At 36.5% G+C, this 22,361-nt stretch overlaps 1 long non-coding RNA gene across 1 annotated transcript; it reads left to right on the forward strand.

The window, feature by feature from the left end:
- Positions 1–1,716: 1,716 nt before the first annotated feature.
- LOC114719771 (uncharacterized) lies at positions 1,717–22,228 on the forward strand. The gene is made up of 3 exons (XR_003737934.1): positions 1,717–1,727; positions 16,331–16,333; positions 21,999–22,228. It is a non-coding gene; the product is annotated as an uncharacterized LOC114719771 (long non-coding RNA).
- Positions 22,229–22,361: the final 133 nt, after the last annotated feature.

A 22,361-nucleotide genomic window follows, 5' to 3' on the forward strand; every position in this document is an offset into this window, starting at 1 on the left:
TTGAGAAGGAGATTGTTAAGTTACACGCACACAGATACATATGGGCTGGCGGTGGCGGCTACGGTAGCTTAATGGAAGGTTCGAATAATATTGTGAAAGCGCGTGAAGAAATATGAATGTGAATAGGCTTTATAAGGCTGCTTCTTGCTCTGTTTCCCTGTATTTATTTGCCCAGAAGACACAAAAAAGATAAAGAGGCAGACCATGAGAAGGAGGGGGAAAAAACATTGATGATGATGACCAAAGACAACTCAGTTACTCCCTCCATTTATAAAGACAACAAATTATTTCGTCCCATTAGGTGGCATCAGCTATAAGATCAAGGAAGCAGTAACAGAGCATTTGGGGGAATTACTTGCACGTGAGAAAGCAGTAAAGTTTAGGCATTTATGAAGCGGCCAAACCTGACCAATTGATTTTGCTACCTGCAATTCACAAGACACGAAACGCTATTTCATCACAACATTTTTAACAAAGATCAACATATATATGCCAATTTTCTTTGTATATTTTAGATGCTAAAAGATTGTGAATCTAGGTTACATTTACTTTGTCGATAAAAAATAGGGATAAAATGCAATCTTCACCCTGATCTTGTTTTTAACGCATAATTTTGCCTCTGATCTTTCAATGGCGCAATTTTGTTACTGATCTTATTTTTGAAGTGCAATTTTGCTCTTTATCTTTTATTTTTGAGGTGCGTTAATTTTGTTTCTAATATTTAAATTGTACAGAAAAAGAACAAGGTCAAAATTGTATCACTAAAAGTATGAGAGGCAAAATTACACCTGAAAGATAAGATCAGAATGAAAATTACACCTTAATCCTAAAAAAATATTACATTTACTTATGCCTGTGGTACTAGTTTGCTGCATATCTATCGATGCCATCTTAATGTACAGTTCAAACTTGAATTATATATATATATATATATATATATATATATGGAAGGTGACCATTGATATGAACTATTTAGATTGAACCCTTTTCTCATTTAGATAATTTTGATATTATATATTTTTATAATTAAATTGTTAACCATTTTCTATTTTGGATATGAAAGAGATTGTTTGTTCCTCATCCTTGAATGCTTGAAAAAGAGCGTAAAACTGAGTTTGATAATTTCATAACTTGAATATAGTTTCAAGAATGTGAATATAATACTTTTTTAGTTTTTAATATATGACCTAATTTAAGAGTTTATTTTAGTTTTATATATAAGACCTATTTTAAATATTTATTAATTTTTTTCTAAATTAATCTCATTGATATTCCTCCGCTAATAGGGAATTAAAAAAAATACTTAGTATGTTTTAGAAAAAAAATCATATTAACTAATTTAACTAACATATTTAATATACTCAAATTAATTAATTATAACCGATGAAGCACTTATTACAAGGAACACATCCCTTTACAATCTTATTCCGAGAAGTACAAAATTTTACGAGAGAAAAAATATTAAAATACTCAAATTAGTTTCCGCATATATCGCTGCTATTTTAATGTACACTTCGAACTATAATTCTTCTCAAGCGAATATATATGGAAAGTGTCCATTGAATATGAGCTATCTTGATTTAACCCTTTTTCTATTTAGATAATTTTGATATTATATATTTTTATAATTAGATTGTTAACAGCATTTTGTTTTGGACCTAAAAGAGATTGTTTGTTCCTTATCCTTAAACTCTTGAGAAAAGCACAAAACTGGGTTTGGTAATTTCGTAACTCAAATTGAATTCAATTCCAAGAATGTGAATATAATACTTATTACAAAGGAACAAATCCTTTTATGTTATTATTATAAGGAGTACAAAAATTGTGTGAGAAAAAATATGAAACCAAATAAAGGGACTGGCAAGAACAAATAATCCAAAGAGCAGCACAACTGCAATGAAGAGAAGAAAAAGAGACAAAACAAAGTTAATATCAGGTAATGATCAATTGGAAAAGAAATGAAGATTCATTTAAAATTTTTTTAAAAAACAGAGGTATTTTGGGAACTCACCATCCCTTTCAGAAGCCATCACCCCTACTCATGGTCTTTTGCGGAACACTGTAGTGAGTCCCAAGAAACATCATCCTTAGAAGGATATCCCATTGGCGAAGGAGCACTCACAGTCGGCGGCGACCGATATGCCAGTACCGGTGAAGGATATGACACTACAAATTCATCCTATAATATATAATCTCGTTAATCAATACTGTTAATCCCATTTACAAACACAGTATAATGATATAGCAGAGTAGTAGCTTGTTGTGAAAGAGAAAACTTACCGGGAGGATCTTGTTGAATGTAATGATGATTCATGATTGCTAAATACTACCTTTGGTCCTTAATATAAGACCTCGTTTAACTTTTATTTCGGTCCTAAATATAAGATTCCAATCCACTTTATTTTTCATATTTATACATTTTTTTTAAAATAGTCTTTCTAATAATAGTAGTTCTAGCCAATACACTTGATTAGCAATAATATTTTAAGAAAAAAACATCTATTTACTAAACGAAAAACAGAGAGACTTTGATAATGACTTGTGATATCTCACCATCCCTCCTAGAAGCCATCACCCTTACTTGTGGTCTTCTGTGGAACCCTTTGTTGGGTATCCCCAGAAACAGCATCCCTGGAGGGATAAGGATACCCCATTGGTGGTGAATATGAAATCACTGGTAATTGGTAAACGTAATATCATTCATTAGTATTATAACCTGTTACAGGACAAACTGTGAAGAAGCTTGAAGGAATCACTCAAACTGCGATAGGAAAAGAGAGGCAGAGACTAAATAGACATGATAATGAAGGATTTTGATAAAGAGATTGCTAAGCTATACACACACATACATATGGGTTGGCAGGGGCGGCTAAGGTAACTCGAGGAAGGTTCGAATATTGTGACAGTGTGAAGAAAGATGACTGTGAATAGCCTTTATAAGGCTGCTTCTTGCTCTGTTTCTCTGTGTTTATTTACCCAAAGGGCACAGAAAGATAACGGAGACAGACCATAAGAGGGGGAAAAAAGATTCAAGACGAGGACCACAGACAACTCAATTACTTCATTTATAAAATCAACAGAAATCTTGATTTGTGAGCTACATAGAGATCGGGGAAGCGGTACATATTTGATTAATGCAATATAATATTAGAGGGAATTGCTTAGACGTGATGAAGCAGCGAAGTTTAGGCATTTATAAAGCGGCCAAACTTGACCGATTGACTTTGAGGTGAGACCAAATTCGTTTTTGGTTTGACAAAAATAGTGTCGCTCCGTCCCTTTGAATTTGGCTCACGTGACTACTTTCCTTTTATGGCTGATGACTCGATTGGTCACCCAACCAGATATGGAAATTTATAAACATATGCCAAAGAAACACGAATCTGTCACTATATAGGCGGTTTCATTATTCTGGAAAAATGGAATGAATATTTCCAAAGGTTTTCAAGGATTTATATCAAAGAAGATATTCAGGTCCAGATTGTATTTCAGAAGATTTTGCTACCTGCAATTCACAAAAGACAATACTATTTCATTACAACATTTTTAACAAAGATTAAACATTTCGGACTTGAATTCTTAAGGGATATAAATGAAAGGTGCCCATTGATAGAAACTATCTAGATTTAACCCTTTTTTCATTTAGGTAATTTTGATATTATATATTTCGATAATTACATTGCTAACAATTTTCTGTTTTGGACCTGAAAGAGATTGTTAGTTTCTCATCCTTGAACTCTTGACAATAAGCACAGAACTAGGTTTGCTAATTTCATAAGTTGAATTCAGTTCCAAGAATGTGAATATAATACTTATTACAAGAAACATGCCCCTTTACATTATTATTCTGAGGAGTACAAAAATTGTATGAGAAAAAAATATGAAATCAAAAGGGACTAGCAAGAACAAATAACAAAGAAAGCAATCAAAAGCAACAATCCAAAACGCAACAACAGCAGAGAGCAGCACAACTGAAATGAAGAAGAGAAAGAGACAGAGGTTAATATTAGGGATTGGTCAATTTGAAGAGAAATGAAGAAAACAATAAGAATTCATTAGAAGAAAAAAAATTAAAGAACAGAGATATTTTGCAAACTCACCATCCCTCCCAGAAGCCATCACCCCTGCTTGTGGTCTTCTGTGGAACACTCTGTTTTGGGTCCCAAGAAACATCATCCTTCAAAGGATACCCTATCGATGGAGGAGCACTCACAGTCGGCGGCGGTGGATATGCCATCACAGGTGAAGGATATGACACTGCCAATTCATCATATAACATATATAATCTCATTAATTAACATTGTTAACCCCATTCACAAACACATTATAATGATATAACAGAGCAGTAGCTTGTTGCAAAAGAGAGAACTTACTGGGAGGACCTTGCTGATTGTAATGATGATTCATGATTGCTGAATACGATGCTCTTTTGAACTATATGAAAGATGCAGGTAGACTCGAAAATGAGATGAGATTAAAATGCTATATAGAATGCGCGCGCACACATATATAGGCATAGGTGGGTGAATGGTGGGCGGCTATGAACAGTGAAAGCGCGTGGTAGAGGGTAGATTCGGGGAAGGGATCGACCTTTCCATGTCCAAGGTTGCTGAATGGTCTATGTTTCCCTCTCAGAGTTGACAATATTATCTACTTTGCTTCGCCATTTGAAATGAGAGCCAAAGATACAAACAAGCGAGGGATCAAACACCATTTTCCCATGGAAATTCTTTCCGGATCATTTCTTCCTTACTCCAAAAAAGGTTGCAGATTTGGGAAGCTTCATATTCATGTTGGCTCATAAATTCCGAACACGTAGCATCGCCCATTTGTTGGTTGTTATCTACTGCAGCGTTAATGTCACTGTGGGATGCAAACACTGCCAGTAAACTACTAAAAGGCTATTCATTTTTGCCTCCACCCACGCAAATAACTAGTTACAGCTCTCTCTAATACAAGTAGTTTGTAATTGCAAATGTAAGGGTTTAAATAAAGAACTATAATGACACCTAGAAAAAAGACCCCAAATGATAGATCCCAAATTGCAAATGTTACATTGATTCATACCTGTTTTTGTTGTTGTGAAAGCTACTTCTTGCTCTTTATACAATGTAACATTTTGTTTCTTTTAGATATAAAAATCTCACCAGTCAAGGGGATAAATGTATACTGTGACAATCTTGTGGTCCACGGCACAATAAAACTTCCTATTTCGATTCCCTTGGTGCATCCATCTTTCCAAATGTGATGTTATTCAAGCAATATGGTATGCCTCCAGAAAGCTTATTTTGAGAAAGATCTAATAATCTTGAGCTCACATAAATGTATAGGAATTGAGCCTTCAAGTCTATTTTCTTTTATCTTGAGGACCCTCAAATTCAAAAGTGAGCCAACTAACCTTGGAATTCTACCGAAAAAGTTGTTATTCATCAAATCTAAAGTCAACAGTAAGGGGGAATTAGCCAAAATAGAAGGTATAGGTCCCATGAAATGATTGCCCTGCAAATGCACGTACTTCAACAATGGCATATTCATACAATTTGGTAAAGAGCCATCGAATTTATTTTGAGAAAGGCCTAGATATGTAAGTTTAGTCAAGTTGCAAAGGTTTCTTGGCAGTGAACCTGTTAAAGAGTTTTTGGACAAAATGAGAGAACTCAAATGTTGAAAATTTCCAATCCAGCTAGGCATTTCACCAAATAATTGGTTGGCACTTGTATTGAGTACTATTGATGACCCCACCTTGAAATTTTCCTTCGAAGTTATTGAGGTCAAAAAATAACAAATATGTGAAATTTGATCCTATGGGCAAACATGGGGCACTCAGGTTGTTGTTTGACAACTTCAAAAATCTCAATTCATTGTTACCCTCACAAAATTCTTGAGGCAAGTAACTAGATAAATTATTGTTTGACAAGTCAAGATCATTCAGTTGTCTCATTTCACCTATTGAAGATGGAAAATAACTTCGCAATGAAGTTGAAGACATATCAAGAGAAATCAAGTTGGGAAAAATGAAGCCAATATGAGAAGGCATTTCATCTTTAATGGGGTTAGAAGAAATATCAAAAGACTCCATTTGAAGTAATTTTGAGGTAGAATTGAGTTGAAAGGGACTAGTGAACATGTTATGAGTCAGATTGAAATTATTTAATTTTGTGTTGTTTGTCAAAAGCCAGGATGGGAAAGTTCCTGAAATGTTCAGGTTGCTAAGCCGTAGATCTTGCAAGTCATATTGATGAAGAAGAAAGGAAGGCATTTTGTTATTGTTGGTTTCATTCAGAGTGCAGTTGTGGATTCCGAAAGACCTAAATTGGAAGGAAGGGATAAATGGGGGATTCTCAGTTTCAAGCTTGACATTGGCATTAGAGCATGAAATGATAATGATTTTGATGTTGGAGTGGTTGGCAAGCAATGAGAGTGAAAATGAGCCACTAAAATTGTTGTCGGAAAGAAAAATTTCAGTTAGGGACTTCAAAGAACGGAAGAGTGAGGAAGGAAAGGTTCCTTCAAAATGATTTCGTCCAATAAAAAATGTACGTAGAGACGACAAATCGCCAAGGCATGCGGGAAGTTGCCCCTCAAATTCATTCAAGGAAAGGCCCAATAATACAAGATTCTTCATATTGCATAGGGCTCCTGCAACATACCATTTTTTTCATCAAATTTGTTTAATCAGTCCATCAATAAAAGTTTATAAAACTTGAAGCAATAGCTTAAAGATTCAAACTTTGAGTATAGCTATCTTCTAATTAAAGGCAATTTTGTTCAAAATATTGTCGAGCATTAAAATTGAGTAAAAAAAGGTAAGAAAATTAGTCGGGTATATTTGAATGTAGGATCACTAATTAGTATTAAAAATAGGGTTAATATCATTTTCATATTTACATTTTAATCCAATTTTAGTTTTAGTCTTTGTAATTTTTGTTAGATTTAAAGGTTTTGATAATAATAAAATAAGTTTTTTCTGTTTCTCTATAAAATTGTTAGGTTAATCGATCAAATGTTCGATCACTGGTTAATGGAATATTTGTCAAATCATTGTTAGCTCTTTTTGAATCAATTACTGTTAAGTTTGATCGATAATGTGTTAGTTAATTCAAACTTATGTGTTGATCGATCATATGATCGATTATTGATAATACTGGTTGAGTGTAAGATGTTGCAGCAAATTATCGATCATTTAATCAATAATTTATTGATCGATAAACTGTTAAGAAAAGTCATAAACTACCACGAGTATAACATAACGTTTATCGATCACCTGATCGATCAAGAGATAATCGATGATGACTCAGATAACTGGTAAAGTTTTTTCACTTATTTACTGTGTTGAATAGTTTTTGCATTATCCATCACTTTATCGATTATTATTTTATTGATAACTTATTTGAACTTTATGCGTCAAAACATTTCTGATTAATCGATAATGTGTTCCATCAAAGTATTCTGCGTTATTTTGCAAAACAAGATTTTTCACAGTCAATCATCTTTTTATCGATAATATGATCGATCATCATGGTCTCTGCATCATCTTTTCATATCACGTGTTCGATTAAAGCCTTACTCTGGTATTTTGAAAGCACAAACTTTTTACAGTCATTTATCGATCACTTAATTAATTAATTATTAATCGATCATCAAGAATCTTTGTGCATCACTATCAAAGTATTCTTTGAACCACTTTTCAATCACTTGTTCGATCAACCCTTTATCGAAGAAGTGTTTGATCATCATAGTTTGAAAATGGTATTCACTCTAGCTTAGCTTAATCGATAATATGATCGATCAAACGATTTTCGATCATTTGTTCGATCAATGCATTATTTCATCACTCAAATATTTCTTCACGATGATTCTTCATAAACCATATGTTCATTATATCTTCAAGCTTTTCTTAGCCTTCTTTAATCATATAATTCTCTTTTGAAAAGATACGAAGGCACACATTTTTTGAGGAAATAAGTTTGTAATGAACTTAGAAGTATTTCCATTTATAAAATCATTTTAGTTATATTTCACCATTTATCGATCATTTGTTCTATCATTGGTTGATCTATAACTTACTTCATAAATGTATATATCTGTTGAATCTATCTCTTTGTTATTTAATCGACAATATGATTGATCAAAGAGAGAAAGAGAGGGCCGAAGTGTGTGTGAGAGAGAGAAGCATACCGGTGAAGCAGAAGGCAAGCTTTGAAGATATTTTAGGTACATAAAATTATCTCTTTTCATCAAACTTTCTTCATAAATATTTCATATATATTTTATGCTTCCTAATAGTAGTATTACCCTAGTGATTAGAGAAAATTTTGAGACTTACATATGATATAAGTATTGAGTTTTGACAAAAGATGACTATAGAAATTTAGAAGTGAATGAGTTGTTAATTTTAATCGGTTAGATTTGTCCATTTGTTGGTTTTTAGTATTTAAATTAATTTTTCTAGTTGAAAAATCGGTCATATATGATTTATATTATATTTTTACCGATTAAATTCAAGTTAAGCAATTTATTTGGATTGTTTGATATATTATTGAGGTTTTAATCGGTTTAGTTTTATTTATTGGGTGACTGGAGGTTTTAAAATAATTATTGTAGCTAAAAAGTCTATTATTTACGGATATATATATATGGTAGTTATACCATTAAAGTTTTGATTAGATTATTTATTATAAATATTTGAAGTATTATTGAATTTTTGAAAGTTAGATTTTGAGGTTTAAACTTAAAATGGGATTTTTTTAGAATTTAGAAAATAATAATTTTATATTTAGAAATTGTTGAAAATCCTTTTTATTAAGGTAAATAATATGGAGATGGTAAATAAATAATTTGGGGTTGTTAGAAATTTTAAGTTGTTTCTAAAATACTTAATAATTTTTGGGTTATGAGAGTTGTGGGAATTTAGAATAAAAATTTAATTAAATTAGAAATTTAACTAATATAAAGAAGTTTAATTAATTAATTAATTAGTTTATATTAATATGTGGTTATATTAATTGTGTAAATTAGTTATTGGGTGAGCAAAGGATTGACCTTGTGGTAATCCTTAGTATTGCTTTGGTGAGAGGTAACCACTTTCCACTTGTTATATGTGCTAATATGTTGTTTGTGAGTATTTTGCTATTTTTAGAATAATATTTGATATTTGGAACTCGAGTATATATGTTATATCTTTTGAGCTATGAAAATTGTCTTGTGGGATTTTTTGGAATGGTGATTGAGAAGTTTGGAAAAGATATATGATTTATATCTTATGGATTATACTGAGAAAAAATTGAGACATTTTTATTATTTTATAAATGATTGGTTGTTATTTGGATTTTGGGATTGAGTCCTATCTTACCACGTGGTAAGGCCGCCATTGGTGCACATTGGTTGGCTTTTTCTTTCGTCCCCCATAGTGAGGGATAGGCTTTTATGGCTTCTTATTCGTCCCCCAGAGTGAGGGATAGGCCCATATGTTTGATTGATCCCCCAGAGTGAGGGATAGACTTATGTGGCTTGTGTGTTGGCCCCCATAGTGAGGGTTTGAATGATTGAAATTATATTTCTATGGATATATCTATAGTTCTTGAGAATTAATAACTATCCCACTTGACACCTCACGAGCACGTGTTAGTATGTATGATGAGTTGGAAAGTTGGTTACTGAGGCATTTGTCTCACCCCGTGGTTTAACATTTTCAGGCGATAGTTCAGGTGGTGGCCCATCAGGGAAGGCTCCGGAGGCATAGTGTACTGATTAGCTTGTATAGCCTCCCTGCTTTTGTTCTATGTGCTGACTTGTTATATATTGCCACATAGGGCTCATCTACTATCATGATGTGAAATAATACTTTTAATTACTACTATCTGGTATAATAGGGCCGTGAGGAAGCCCGAGACGTTTTAGACTCTACGTGTGACGCTCCTTTGAAAGTGTTGACTTTTGATTAATGAGCTTTATAGTTTATATTAAACTGATTTATCAGTTCGTATGGTTGAAAATATAAGTTTGGTTTGGGCTAATGGTTGAATGATATTTCTGGACTTTGGAAGTTCAAGGCCCAAGGTAACGATCGATGTTACTCTTATTATAAGTTTATTTCTTTTAACCATGATAGCGATTTTAAAATTTTAAGGTTTCTTCTTTTCTATCATGGTTAATCATTCAAATAAATTGTTGGATTTAATCTAAAATGGTTTTGAAAGAGCGGTTGTCACAAATAGGATGGCTAGCTAGCCAACGGGGGAATTACGTGTCAGCAAAACTGTGTCATAACCAAACATAGGGGACAATAATGGCTAGTCAATATATAATCAGTGATCCCAAGAGTTATATAGGGTAAACTTGATATTTTACAAAACGAATCTCTCAAATAATTAAAAATACCATTCGTCAAACAGTTTTTAATTATTTGCCCACTCCATGCTCCATCCTACTCTTTCTCTGTGTTGATTTAGAGGTATGAAGCCAAAGCAGAGAGGAGTATATAGACAACAGGCGTTTGCAATATTCTTATGTGTAAGAAAAATATTGGAGAATGGATCGAAAACATACCGGGTCGGATCTCGGGTCGGGTCGGTCGGATCTCCTTAGCTCACGCTTAAGCTAGACTATAAAAGTCTGAGCTTTTAAGTGCACAGCAGAGCACCACTTTTGCAAGAAAGAAAATTAAGAGAGAGAGAGAGATAGTAGGAAAGCTCTACTACTGGAGTGATTTGAACTGATGGGGGGAAGCCTCTATTTATAGCTTTTGTCAGGGATATTTTGGGTAGCATAAAAATATCCACTGAGCCCATCAGATAAAATCTGAGATAAGATATAATATATCCTTATCTCATAATATCATGATATTTTGAATTCAAATCTAGAATCAATCTTAATTAATTCTAAATATATATACTTAATATATATTTAATCTATACAATATAAATTAATTAATTTAATATAAATTAATTAGATTTATATCGTAACCGATTGGATATGATTCAGGATGTTTGACCAAGTCAAACATATCATGATATCGCTTGGATACTTGACTGATATATTCTCTTTATACCGGGTCAAATAATCCTGGCCCATCAAGGGCGGATCCAAGCCCAAAAATCTAACATCTCCCACTCGCACTTGATGGGCTGTCCATCGTGCGATAGCTAAATCTTTCATTGCTTCATACTAGGTGTCTGCCGTGACCGCGTGGGCATGACGTCATCGGTTCGGGCGCCTGTGCACTAGGAATCCTTTATGCAGGACCAGCACACAAGAACACCCTTGGTATACCTGCAAATTGTATGCTTGTTGCCTCGAATGCCCTAGTTTTATCCATACACTTTACTTGTGGCATATCTAATCCCTCTCGAGTTATTTTGTTTACTCAGATTGCCTTTTTTTTTATACGTATGGTATCCACACTTGCTTAGTTGTTCTGTTCAACCTGCAAGGGACATGTCACAGACACCAACGTAGATGTGTATTTCAGGATAAACCTTCCTTCTGACTATTCATCATTTAGATTTGGCATAGTCGCTTTCTCAGTCTTGACCCGTTAGATCGTATCATTCTTGACCATGGGGTTTAGGCTAGAGTAGCTGTCACTAAACCAAAACCTTGTGATGTTGTCTAAGTCTTAAGGGCATTATGAAAGGTTTATTTGCTTTCTGGGACTCACATCGTAACGGATCAGGGATCTTCCATCTACGTCCCTTGTTGCGGATTTGAGTGAGCTCATGCAGTATGAATTGCATGTTACGGTGCTCAATCCATTAAGTGGAGTATGTCGCTTTTGGTTTTAATAGCACCGTACAGACTTAAGTTCCAAATGTACTCCAACATTTGAACCAGGAGCTCTTTCATCACAACTATATATGACGTCTCACTAGTAAAGAGTTCCTTGTCTGGCTACAGGTCTCATGGATGACACATTATCCATGATTCGGCCCAAACTTTTTATGGGTCTCATCTCAGTCTAGCTGAGGTGACATTTGTGCAGTGATTCTTCTCTACCATCTCATGGTGATCATCTGCTGTCTAACCTTCTATATCCCATGAGAACATAGCGAGGCGGTTGCTCGTGTGAGTGAGCCAACCTTGTGACCTGTACGACATAATTGTATTGCATACCTTGTGCCTATGCATGTATAAATACACAAATATACAAGAAAAATTTCTTTGAACTGGATAAAATGCATTGAATTACTAAGTAAGAGGAAAAGGTTCAGTACAACATGCCTTGTGCCTGTGTATTTGAACAAAAAGGATCAAAAAGAAAAAGGAGTTCAATACATCATGCTCTACGCATGCCCAAGGCCTTTACATGCTTAACGAAAGGATCTCTAGCTATAGGCTTGGTTAGGGGATCTGCCAACATCTTATGAGTGGACAAGTATTGAACTGTCACTTGTTTCTTAGCGATCATATCCCTTACAAAGTGATACTTTATGTCTATATGCTTAGTACGATTGTGGTACTTAGGGTCCTTTGCATAGGCGATTGCTGCTTGACTATCGCAGTGAATCAGAGTTGGTCCCTCACTCCCACCATGGATTCCCAATCGTACTAAGAATCTTTTGAGCCACACAGCTTCTTGGACAGCTGCAGAACAGGCTACATATTCTGCTTCCATGGATGAAAGAGACACACACATTTGTTTCTTGCTGCTCCAGGAGATTGCTCCGTTATTCAGTAGGAAAGCATAGCCTGACGTCGAGTGTCGCTCGTCCAGGTCTCCTGCCCAATCAGCATCGGAATAACCCTCCGCACGAAGGCCATTTCCTTGATAGCATAGCTCATAGTCCATGGTTCCTTTTAGATATCTCATAATCCTCTTTACAGCTTCCCAGTGTTTGACTCCTGGATTGGATTGGAATCGACTCACAAGTCCGACTGCGAAGCATATGTCTGGCCTGGTACACAACATGGCGTACATTAGGCTGCCAACGGCACTTGAGTATGGGACTCTCTTCATGCGTTCTATATCGCATTGTTTTGTAGGGCGCATTTCCTCACTTAGGTTATGTCCCTTAACCACAGGGGTATCCATAGGCTTGCAGTCTCTCATATTGAAACGCTCAAGAATCTTTGCTATGTATGCCTTTTGTGACAATGACAGCAATTTTCTAGAACGATCTCTTCTTATCTTAACGCCTAAGATATATTCTGCTTCGCCCATGTCTTTCATCTCGAAGTTCAAGGATAACCACTCTTTGATCATCTTTATTAGTTTAAGATTGGTACCAGCCAGTAGTATGTCATCAACATAGAGGGATAGAATGACAAAGTTGTCTCCAAACCGCTTGATATAAACACAGTGATCTTCCTCGATCATTTCAAAGTCATAGGAGCTTATAGCTTTGTGGAACCTTAAGTACCACTGCCTAGATGATTGCTTGAGTCCATAAATGGATCTCAATAGTTTACAAACCTTTTGTTCGTTCCCTTTCTGTATGAAGCCCTCAGGCTGTTCCATATAGATTTCCTCATCTAGTTCTCCATTCAAGAAGGCGGTTTTTACATCCATCTGATGTAACTCTAAGTCTAAACTTGCTACTAAAGCCAGTATCAGTCGTATCGAGTTGAAACGTACAACAGGTGAGAAGGTGTCTGCGTAATCCACTCCTTCCCGTTGTGTATACCCTTTGGCAACTAACCTTGCTTTGGGTTTATCAATTGATCCATCAGCCTTACGTTTGTACTTGAGAACCCACTTGCTCCCAATTGCCTTTCGGCCAGGTGGTAGATCAACTAATTCCCATACTTGGTTGGATTCCATGGAATCCATTTCCTCTTGTAAGGCCTTCTGCCATTTTTCCTTAGCAGGTCCTGTTAGTGCTTCTTTAACACTTACGGGGTCTTCTTCATCGTGCTCTGGACTAACGATGAAGGTTGCTCCTTCAATTGAGAAGCGTCTCTTAGGGTTTTGTCTCTGTTACTTCTCCTAAGTGGGGTTGTTGCAGGACTTACTTCCTGTGACTGGGTTAAACCTTGTTGTGAAAATGGTTCAACCCTCCCACTCGGATCAGTAGACTGAGGAACACTTTGTTGTACCTCATTGCCATCATCCTCATAAAGACGGCTTGTTCGATCAATACTCCCTCTGCTAGGATATTCGGTTTCTATGAATGTTGCGTCCCTTGACTCTATCTCAGTCACTGAGCCGTCATCATTTTCACCAATGAAGACATACCCCTTAGAGTTCTCAGAGTATCTTATGAAGATACACTTTTTGCCCCTTGGTTCTAGCTTGTCATATTTATGGGAAGAATCACGAATATAGGCCGCTGACCCCCATGGTCTTAGGATGCTTAGATCCGGTTTGCGGTTTGTCCATGATTCATAAGGGGTTGTTGTGACTGATTTAGAAGGCACTCGGTTAAGTATGAATGTGGCGTTAAAAGAGCATCTCCCCAATATGAGGTTGGAAGCTCAGCTTGTGCCATCATTGATCTAACCATATCGAGGAGAGTTCTATTTCTCCTTTCAGCAACTCCGTTCTGTTGAGGAGTGCCAGGGATTGTTAGTTGCCTAACAATGCCCCTTTCTTCACAGAGCTCCTTGAACTGATCAGAGAGGTATTCTCGGCCTCGGTCAGTTCTTAAGGCTTTGATTCTTGAACCTAGCTGATTTTCCACTAGATTGAGATATTTTCTAAAGCACTCTAATGCCTCAGATTTGTGGGAAATCAGGTAAGTATAGCCATATCGGGAAGAATCATCGATGAAGGTAATAAAATACCATGCTCCGTGACGTGCCCTAACACTCATTGGTCCGCAAATATCAGAGTGTACCAGTTCAAGAGGATGGTTAGCCCTGGTTGCCTTTCCGAAAGGCTTCCTTGTGCTCTTGCCAGCAAGGCAATGTTCACACAGAGACATTTCCTTTTTGGACACGTTTCCTAGCAAACCCTCTTTTGCTAGTTTGGTCATGCGTTCTTGACCAATATGTCCTAATCTAGCGTGCCATATATCGTAATTGACATCGGAAGAAAGCGCATAGCAAGAACTAGAAAAATTATCATTGAAATTTTCTAAAACAAAGAAACCATCCGAAACATAACCAGAAACTGAAAATTGGTCCCATACGAAATGTCTACTGTGAAATCATGAAAAAAGACATTGAAATGAAATCTAACTAAGGAAATAACAGACACAAGATTTCGTCGGATTTCCGGAGCGTAGAGGACATTTTGCAGGACTAGGGTCTTTCCTCCATGCAGGGTCAGCTCACAAGTACCGATCCCTTTGACTTCTACTCTCGCGTTGTTCCCAACATAAAGCCATCTGCTTCTTGCTGGTAACCGACGAAATTCTGTGAAGTTCCCACGATCCTTGCTCACGTGGTCTGTGGCCCCTGAGTCTATAACCCAAACAGGATTAGTTTCAGCAATAAACGCAGTGCTAGAAACATAAGAGAAATGTATTGAATCTGAATCCAATACCTTTTTCTGCTCAGGGCAGTCCTTGGCATAATGTCCCTTTTGTTGGCAAGCATAGCATTTGATGGTTGCTATGTTCCGCTTCTTTGCAGGTTTCTTGCCTTTCTTGAAGGGACTCTTTCCCTTCTTCACTTTAGGGCCGCCTTTCTTATTTTGAGAGCCTTTGCTTCTCTTGGACTGGTTTTGGGAGGTTGTCCCTCCCTTTCCTTCAGTTAAATATGCCTTACTGACAGGCTTCACAGTTTCCATCCGATCATCCTCCAGTTGGAGGTGGCGAGCTACATCAGCAAAGGTTTTTATACTCTCATTATGAGTAATGGTGTGCTTCATGGTATCCCAACTTGCTGGGAGAGATCTCATGACAGCTTGAATCTGTTGCTCATCAGATAAGCGCCTCCGGCTTCCTTAAGCTCCCTTATTAAGTTCTGCATTGCCCTTAGGTGATGCCTTATGGGAGTGTTAGGACCCAGCTTGAAATTATCAAGTTTGACGGTGAGTCTCCTAAGCCTCGCAGCAGAGGTACCGTCAAATTCGGATTTCAGTGCTGCCCACATGGCAGAGGCTGAAGGGTGTGTTTCGAATTGCACCAACACATCGTCAGTCATGGCACTTAGCATGGTTATTCTGGCGATAGTGTCCCTTCTTTTCCAGGCCGCGTAGCCGTCCTGGTCCCTTCGCGATGCATTTGCCTCAGGCTCTGGAAGAAAAGTAGTCAACACATCAGTGACTTCTTGTTCTTCGAGGACATACGATATCTTACGACGCCACATGCTGTAATTGTCTCCGTTCAGCTTGTCACCTCCTACGAGGTCAGCTATAATGGACTTGATTCCTCTTTGAGACATCGTGCTATCACATAGACAACAATGCATTTTAGTATGGTATGCAATATATACACTTTTGTTCAAGTAGGTCATAGGTCGCCTGGGTAAGAGTCTCACCATTTTCATGATCAGGAGACAACTAGGTTGGCTCCCATCCCATTACTCCTGGTTAGTCTCTTACCTTTCTTACCTTTGACTTTCCTTGAACATATCCCCAATTTGGAGTTTTCCTCATGAAACTCCCACTCAAATAAAGCATTTGAAAATAAAAAAAAACTTTATTTATTGAAGCATGAATGTTTACAAAAAATTGGATAATTCCAAAAATGAAGTCTCAAGAGTAAACATTAAATGAAAAGAAATACAAATGTGAACAAAAACTCATTCGTTCATGATATATTTTATCATTGGTTCTCTCAAACTCTCTTTAACACCTTTCCAGCATCTACAGAGACATTGTTTGAAAAATGCTTCACTAAATATGTGTCCCCTCCTTGCCAGTTCCTCTCTGTACTGGATTGCAATATTTGAGAAAAAGAGTGCGTCTTGCTCATTGACAATTTGTTTAGCATAATAATTCAATTTTGAAAATAGGCACTTTTGATGCTTGTATTCATCAGCATGCTTTTCTGCTATCTTTTCTATTAAATTTATGTCCTTGGGTCTGCAGACTTCTTCCTCTTGTTGGTCAGGAACACATTTCCTTTTACCACTGCTCCCCTCAGGTACATTAGAGTTTACTTGTGATTGAGGCGCTTTTCTTTTATTTGTACTTTCGGCAGCATAATTATTTGAAGATTTCGGAGCATCAGAAAGAGGAGAATAAGTTGGATATTTTCCAAAAGAGGAGTTAGAATTTGAGTTTGAGTTGGCCATTTCCTAAACCCAAAAAGAACAAGTTAAGAAAAATATAAAAATAAATATTCAAAACATTTATTTGCTATTTTTCATACCCAAAAAGTCATAAAAAATCAGCACATAATATATTAATTCATAGCTCATGATTTTAGAAATATTTCAGGTCAAACAGGGCTCAAAAATAGTCCCTCACGCGCCCTCACGCGCCCCAACAAGCAAAATTTTTTTTTTTTTTTTTTTAAAGAGCTAGGATCGCCCACTCTCGGGACCGGCGCGTGTCATACACGCGCCGCCTTTCCGGCCTCTCGCCGTCACCTGACCTGTCCTATCTGATTCCTCACGTCTCAAGGAGTCTATATATGTGCTTTTTATGACCAAAGGGTCCCTAGGTGGACCCCACGCGCCCACATGGCGCGTCCAAAAAAAATTTTCAGAAAAAAATTTTTTTTTTTTAAAATTTCAAAAAAAATTATTTATTTTTTTTTTAAAATAAATTTTTTTTTTAAATGTCGGTCGGGTCGGTCTACCGACCCGACTTCCAGGGGGATCCGGGTCCACGGACCCGAAACGCAGCGTTTCACTTAAAGTGAAACGCTGCGTCCTGGCCAGCCCAAAACGACGCCGTTTTGGGCTGGTCAGGTCGTCCCTGACCTCCAGCCGGGTCGCCCCAGATCCGGCTGGAGCTCCGGCGGGTCCGTCGCGACCCGCCATTTTCGAACCGCCGTATCTTCCTCCTCCGAGCTCCGTTTTATGCATTTTAGGTGTCTATGGACTCGTATTTTCGTGCTCTACAACTCTATGGGTTTATTTTCTTTAAAAAACATCAATTTTAAAGACCCAAAAACAAGGTTCGAACGGCCGACGTTGGAAGCTCCAGAAAATAGACTTCGATCACGTTTTTAAATCTTACGGAGTAACAAGTAATGTTTTCGAACTTCAAACGGAGTGTGTATTTGAGTTTAAAACACAAGCATATTCAGTTCGAATGGCATACGGCATATTCACGGTGCAGCGGAAAATATGAGCGTGTAATATATATATGCACACATATATTGAGAGCCTCAAGAACATCTCGGCTCTGATGCCAATGTAAGAAAAATATTGGAGAATGGATCGAAAACATACCGGGTCGGATCTCGGGTCGGGTCGGTCGGATCTCCTTAGCTCACGCTTAAGCTAGACTATAAAAGTCTGAGCTTTTAAGTGCACAGCAGAGCACCACTTTTGCAAGAAAGAAAATTAAGAGAGAGAGAGAGATAGTAGGAAAGCTCTACTACTGGAGTGATTTGAACTGATGGGGGGAAGCCTCTATTTATAGCTTTTGTCAGGGATATTTTGGGTAGCATAAAAATATCCACTGAGCCCATCAGATAAAATCTGAGATAAGATATAATATATCCTTATCTCATAATATCATGATATTTTGAATTCAAATCCAGAATCAATCTTAATTAATTCTAAATATATATACTTAATATATATTTAATCTATACAATATAAATTAATTAATTTAATATAAATTAATTAGATTTATATCGTAACCGATTGGATATGATTCAGGATGTTTGACCAAGTCAAACATATCATGATATCGCTTGGATATTTGACTGATATATTCTCTTTATACCGGTCAAATAATCCGGCCCATCAAGGGCGGATCCAAGCCCAAAAATCTAACATTATGAGCTACAGAGCATACATGAGCACCTTCTGAAACTTAGAGAGCTTAATTAAAATAACATACATAAAGCTTCAATATTTTGAACTTTCATGATCTCATTACATACACAGTGAGCAATACTTCATCTAAACAAATGAATGACTTTGTGGATGCATGATTACTTCATCTAATTACTTCAAGAAACTATCAAAACCAAAAAAAAAAAAAAGGAAAATCAATATCTTCACTTCAGTCTTCAATGATCCTTCCAGAATGGCAAGAAATGGAGAGTCAATGCATTTTTCACTTGAGATATATTATTACCAAATTTTCCATACTAACCATATTTATTACTCATAATTCCCCGAAACCTGTACTTTCCATATATGCAACTCTCTCTGATGCTGAAATTTCACAGACAAAGGTCATCAAAATCCTAAGCTGATCAAACCTAATTCTATAAATATGAATATCAGTAAAACTGAAGATGTTAAAACAAATAAACAAATATTACTGTTATGATGAAAAGGAATCATGCAGCTGGCTTTAGCTTTATTCGTAAGGGTCCATGAAATCAATGCGATAATGTTTTGATTGACCATCTCTTCGTGGATGTGATTTTGCAAGGATTCTTTAAAAGAAGAAAAAGAAAAAGAAGAAAAGAAACGAAGAAAGTTTAAACCAGTTAAGTTTTTGCGGGTAAGGCCGACCCATAATCTCAGTGCTGGTATTATCAACACTGCTAAAACTATAAAGATGGAAATTGTCCACTTAAAAGTTGTTCATTCAAAGACGGGTATATTAAATACGAGCTGGATGGTACCTGTTGCTGAATCTTCGAAGATTTCCATTATCAGTTACAGTCTATAGTATGTTAGGTGCTAAAATTGGGTTTGATTGCACTGTACGTAGAGACATGCTTAAACATATGAATCAACTTCAACATACTTTGGTGAATAAATTCGCAAAGCAATGTCCATAAATAAATATTGATGATAGGAACATAGAGGCAAAGACGAAACAGATATATGATAATGAAGGATTTTGAGAAGGAGATTGTTGAGTAAGACGCACACATGACACATATATATGGGTTGGCGCCGACTGCGGCTAAGGCAGCTCAATGGAAGGTTCCAATAATATTGTCAGAGCGCGTGAAGAAATATTAATGTGAATAGCCTTTATAAGGCAGCTTCTTGCTCTTTTTTTTTTTTTTTTTTTATTCGACCACTTATCATATAGTCAACAACCATACAACGCGAAGTTAGAAGTCCAATCATTGAACTCGACGACCATGTAGAGAGAGACAAAGTCATGATTCAAATATTTCAATTTAGTTTCCTTCCTGATCACGAGAAGACTTAAAACTAGCAATCACTTGGTTATTGTTATTCTGGAGATGATCACCAGGCCATCTCTTACATGATCAGAATCTTATGAACTAAAACTAAAACGTTGTTCTATTTTGCCACCACTCAAACAAATAACTTGTCACAGCTCTCTCTAGTATGAGTAGTCTGTAATTGCAAATGTAAGGGTTCAAATAAAGAACTATAATGACACCTATAAAAAAGACCCCAAATGCTCCAGCAAAACTCCATAAAAAGGCATCTTGAAAATCATCCCCTTCCAAATGATGAGGTTGCTTGTTTCTTCCTGCTTTTGAGCAATTTTGCTGTAAAGGCGGACCACATAAAAAAGGGTTCCCTTCATAACTGGCTGAATCAAAAGTTGCAAATTGATTTTTCATGTCAGGTGTCGTTCCAGATAGATTGTTATGAGCCACTGAGAAGACGGACAAGGAGTACAACTGAATTAGTTGTTTAGGAATGTGACCTGTCAATTTGTTGCGCGAAAGATCAAGGCTCTCTATCTGCTTGAGGTTGGAAAATGTTTCTGGAATAGGCCCCTTCAATTGATTGTTTGACAGATTTAATGCATGGATAGTGCCTAAGTATCCGATTTGTGAAGGAATCTGATTTGTCAATTCATTACTTGAGAGATCCATCCCAGACATGAAATTTAAAATGCTTCCTTTATAAGATTCATACCTGTTTTTTGTTGTAAAATCTACCTCTTGGTCTTTATACAATGCAACATTTGGTTTTTTGTTTTCATCCATAGAAACTTCACCAGTCACAAAGTCAAATGTATACCCTGACAATCTCGTAGTCCATAACACAATAAAATGTCCTATTTCGGTTTCCCTTCGTGCATCTATCTTTCCAAATGTGATGTTATTCAAGCAATATGGTATGCCTCCAGAAAGCTTATTTTGAGAAAGATCTAATAACCCGATATTCTTGAGCTCGCATAAACGTGTAGGAATAGAGCCTTCAAGCTTGTTTCCTTTTAACATGAGGACCCTCAAACTCAAAAATGAGCCATTCAATCTTGAAACTTGACCAGAAAAATTGTTATTCATCAAATTTAAAGTCAACAATAAAGGGGAATTAGCCAAAGTGGAAGGTAGAGGTCCCTTGAAATGGTTGCTTTGCAGATGCAAGTACTTCAACAATGGAAAATTTAGACAGATTGGCAAAGAGCCAATGAATTTATTTTTAGAAAGGTCTAAATATGTAAGTTCGGTCAAGTTGCAAAAGCTTTCTGGTAGTGAACCTGTCAAAGAATTCTTTGACAAAACGAGGTAACTCAAATGTTGAAGGTTTCCGATCCAGCTAGGTAATTCACCAGATAGTTGGTTGGCACTAATATCCAACATTCTTAATTCAGTACTATTCATGACCGCACCTTCAAGCTTTCCTTTAAAGTTATTGTTGTTGAGATCTAAAAACAACAAAGATGTGAAATTTGATCCTATGGGAAGACATGGGCCACTCAGGTGGTTGTTTGACAATTTCAAAAACCTCAATTCATTGTTAACTTGACCAAATTCTTGGGGCAAGTAACCAGATAAATTATTATTTGACAAGTCGAGATCATTCAGTTGTCTCATTTCACCTATTGAAGTTGGGAAGCAACCTCGCAATAAAGTTGAAGACATGTTAAGAGAGATCAAGTTGGGAAAAATGAAGCCAATATGAGAAGGTATTTCATCTCTAATGGGGTTAGAGGAAATATCAAAAGACTCCATTTGAAGCAATTTTGAGGTGGAATTGAGTTCAAAGGGACCGGTGAACAAGCTGTGGGTCAGATTGAAATAATGCAATTTTGTGTTGTTTGTCAAAAGCCAGGACGGGAAGGTGCCTGAAATGCTCAAGTTCATAAGGGACAGAAATAGCAAGTCATATTGATGAAGAAGAAAGGTAGGCATTATTTTATTGTTTGCTTCATTTAGAATGCAGTTGCGGATTATGAAAACCCTCAATTGGAAGGAAGGGATAAATCGGGGATTCTCTGTTTCAAGCTTGAGGTTGGTGTTGGAGCAATGAATGGCAAGGATTTTGAGGTTGGAGTGGTTGGCAAGCGATGAGAGTGAAAATGAGCCACTGAAATTGTTGTCGGAAAAAACAAGTGCTGTTAGAGACCTCAAAGTATGAAAGAGTGAGGAAGGAAAGGTTCCTTCAAAACGAGTTCGAAAAAGATAAAGTGTGCGTAAGGACGTCAAATTGCCAAGGCATGGAGGGAGTTGCCCCTC

Source organism: Neltuma alba, unplaced genomic scaffold (genome assembly GCF_004799145.2).
Source record: "Neltuma alba isolate B1F8T4 unplaced genomic scaffold, ASM479914v2 tig00002178_pilon, whole genome shotgun sequence".
In the NCBI taxonomy this organism is placed as follows: Eukaryota; Viridiplantae; Streptophyta; class Magnoliopsida; order Fabales; family Fabaceae; genus Neltuma; species Neltuma alba.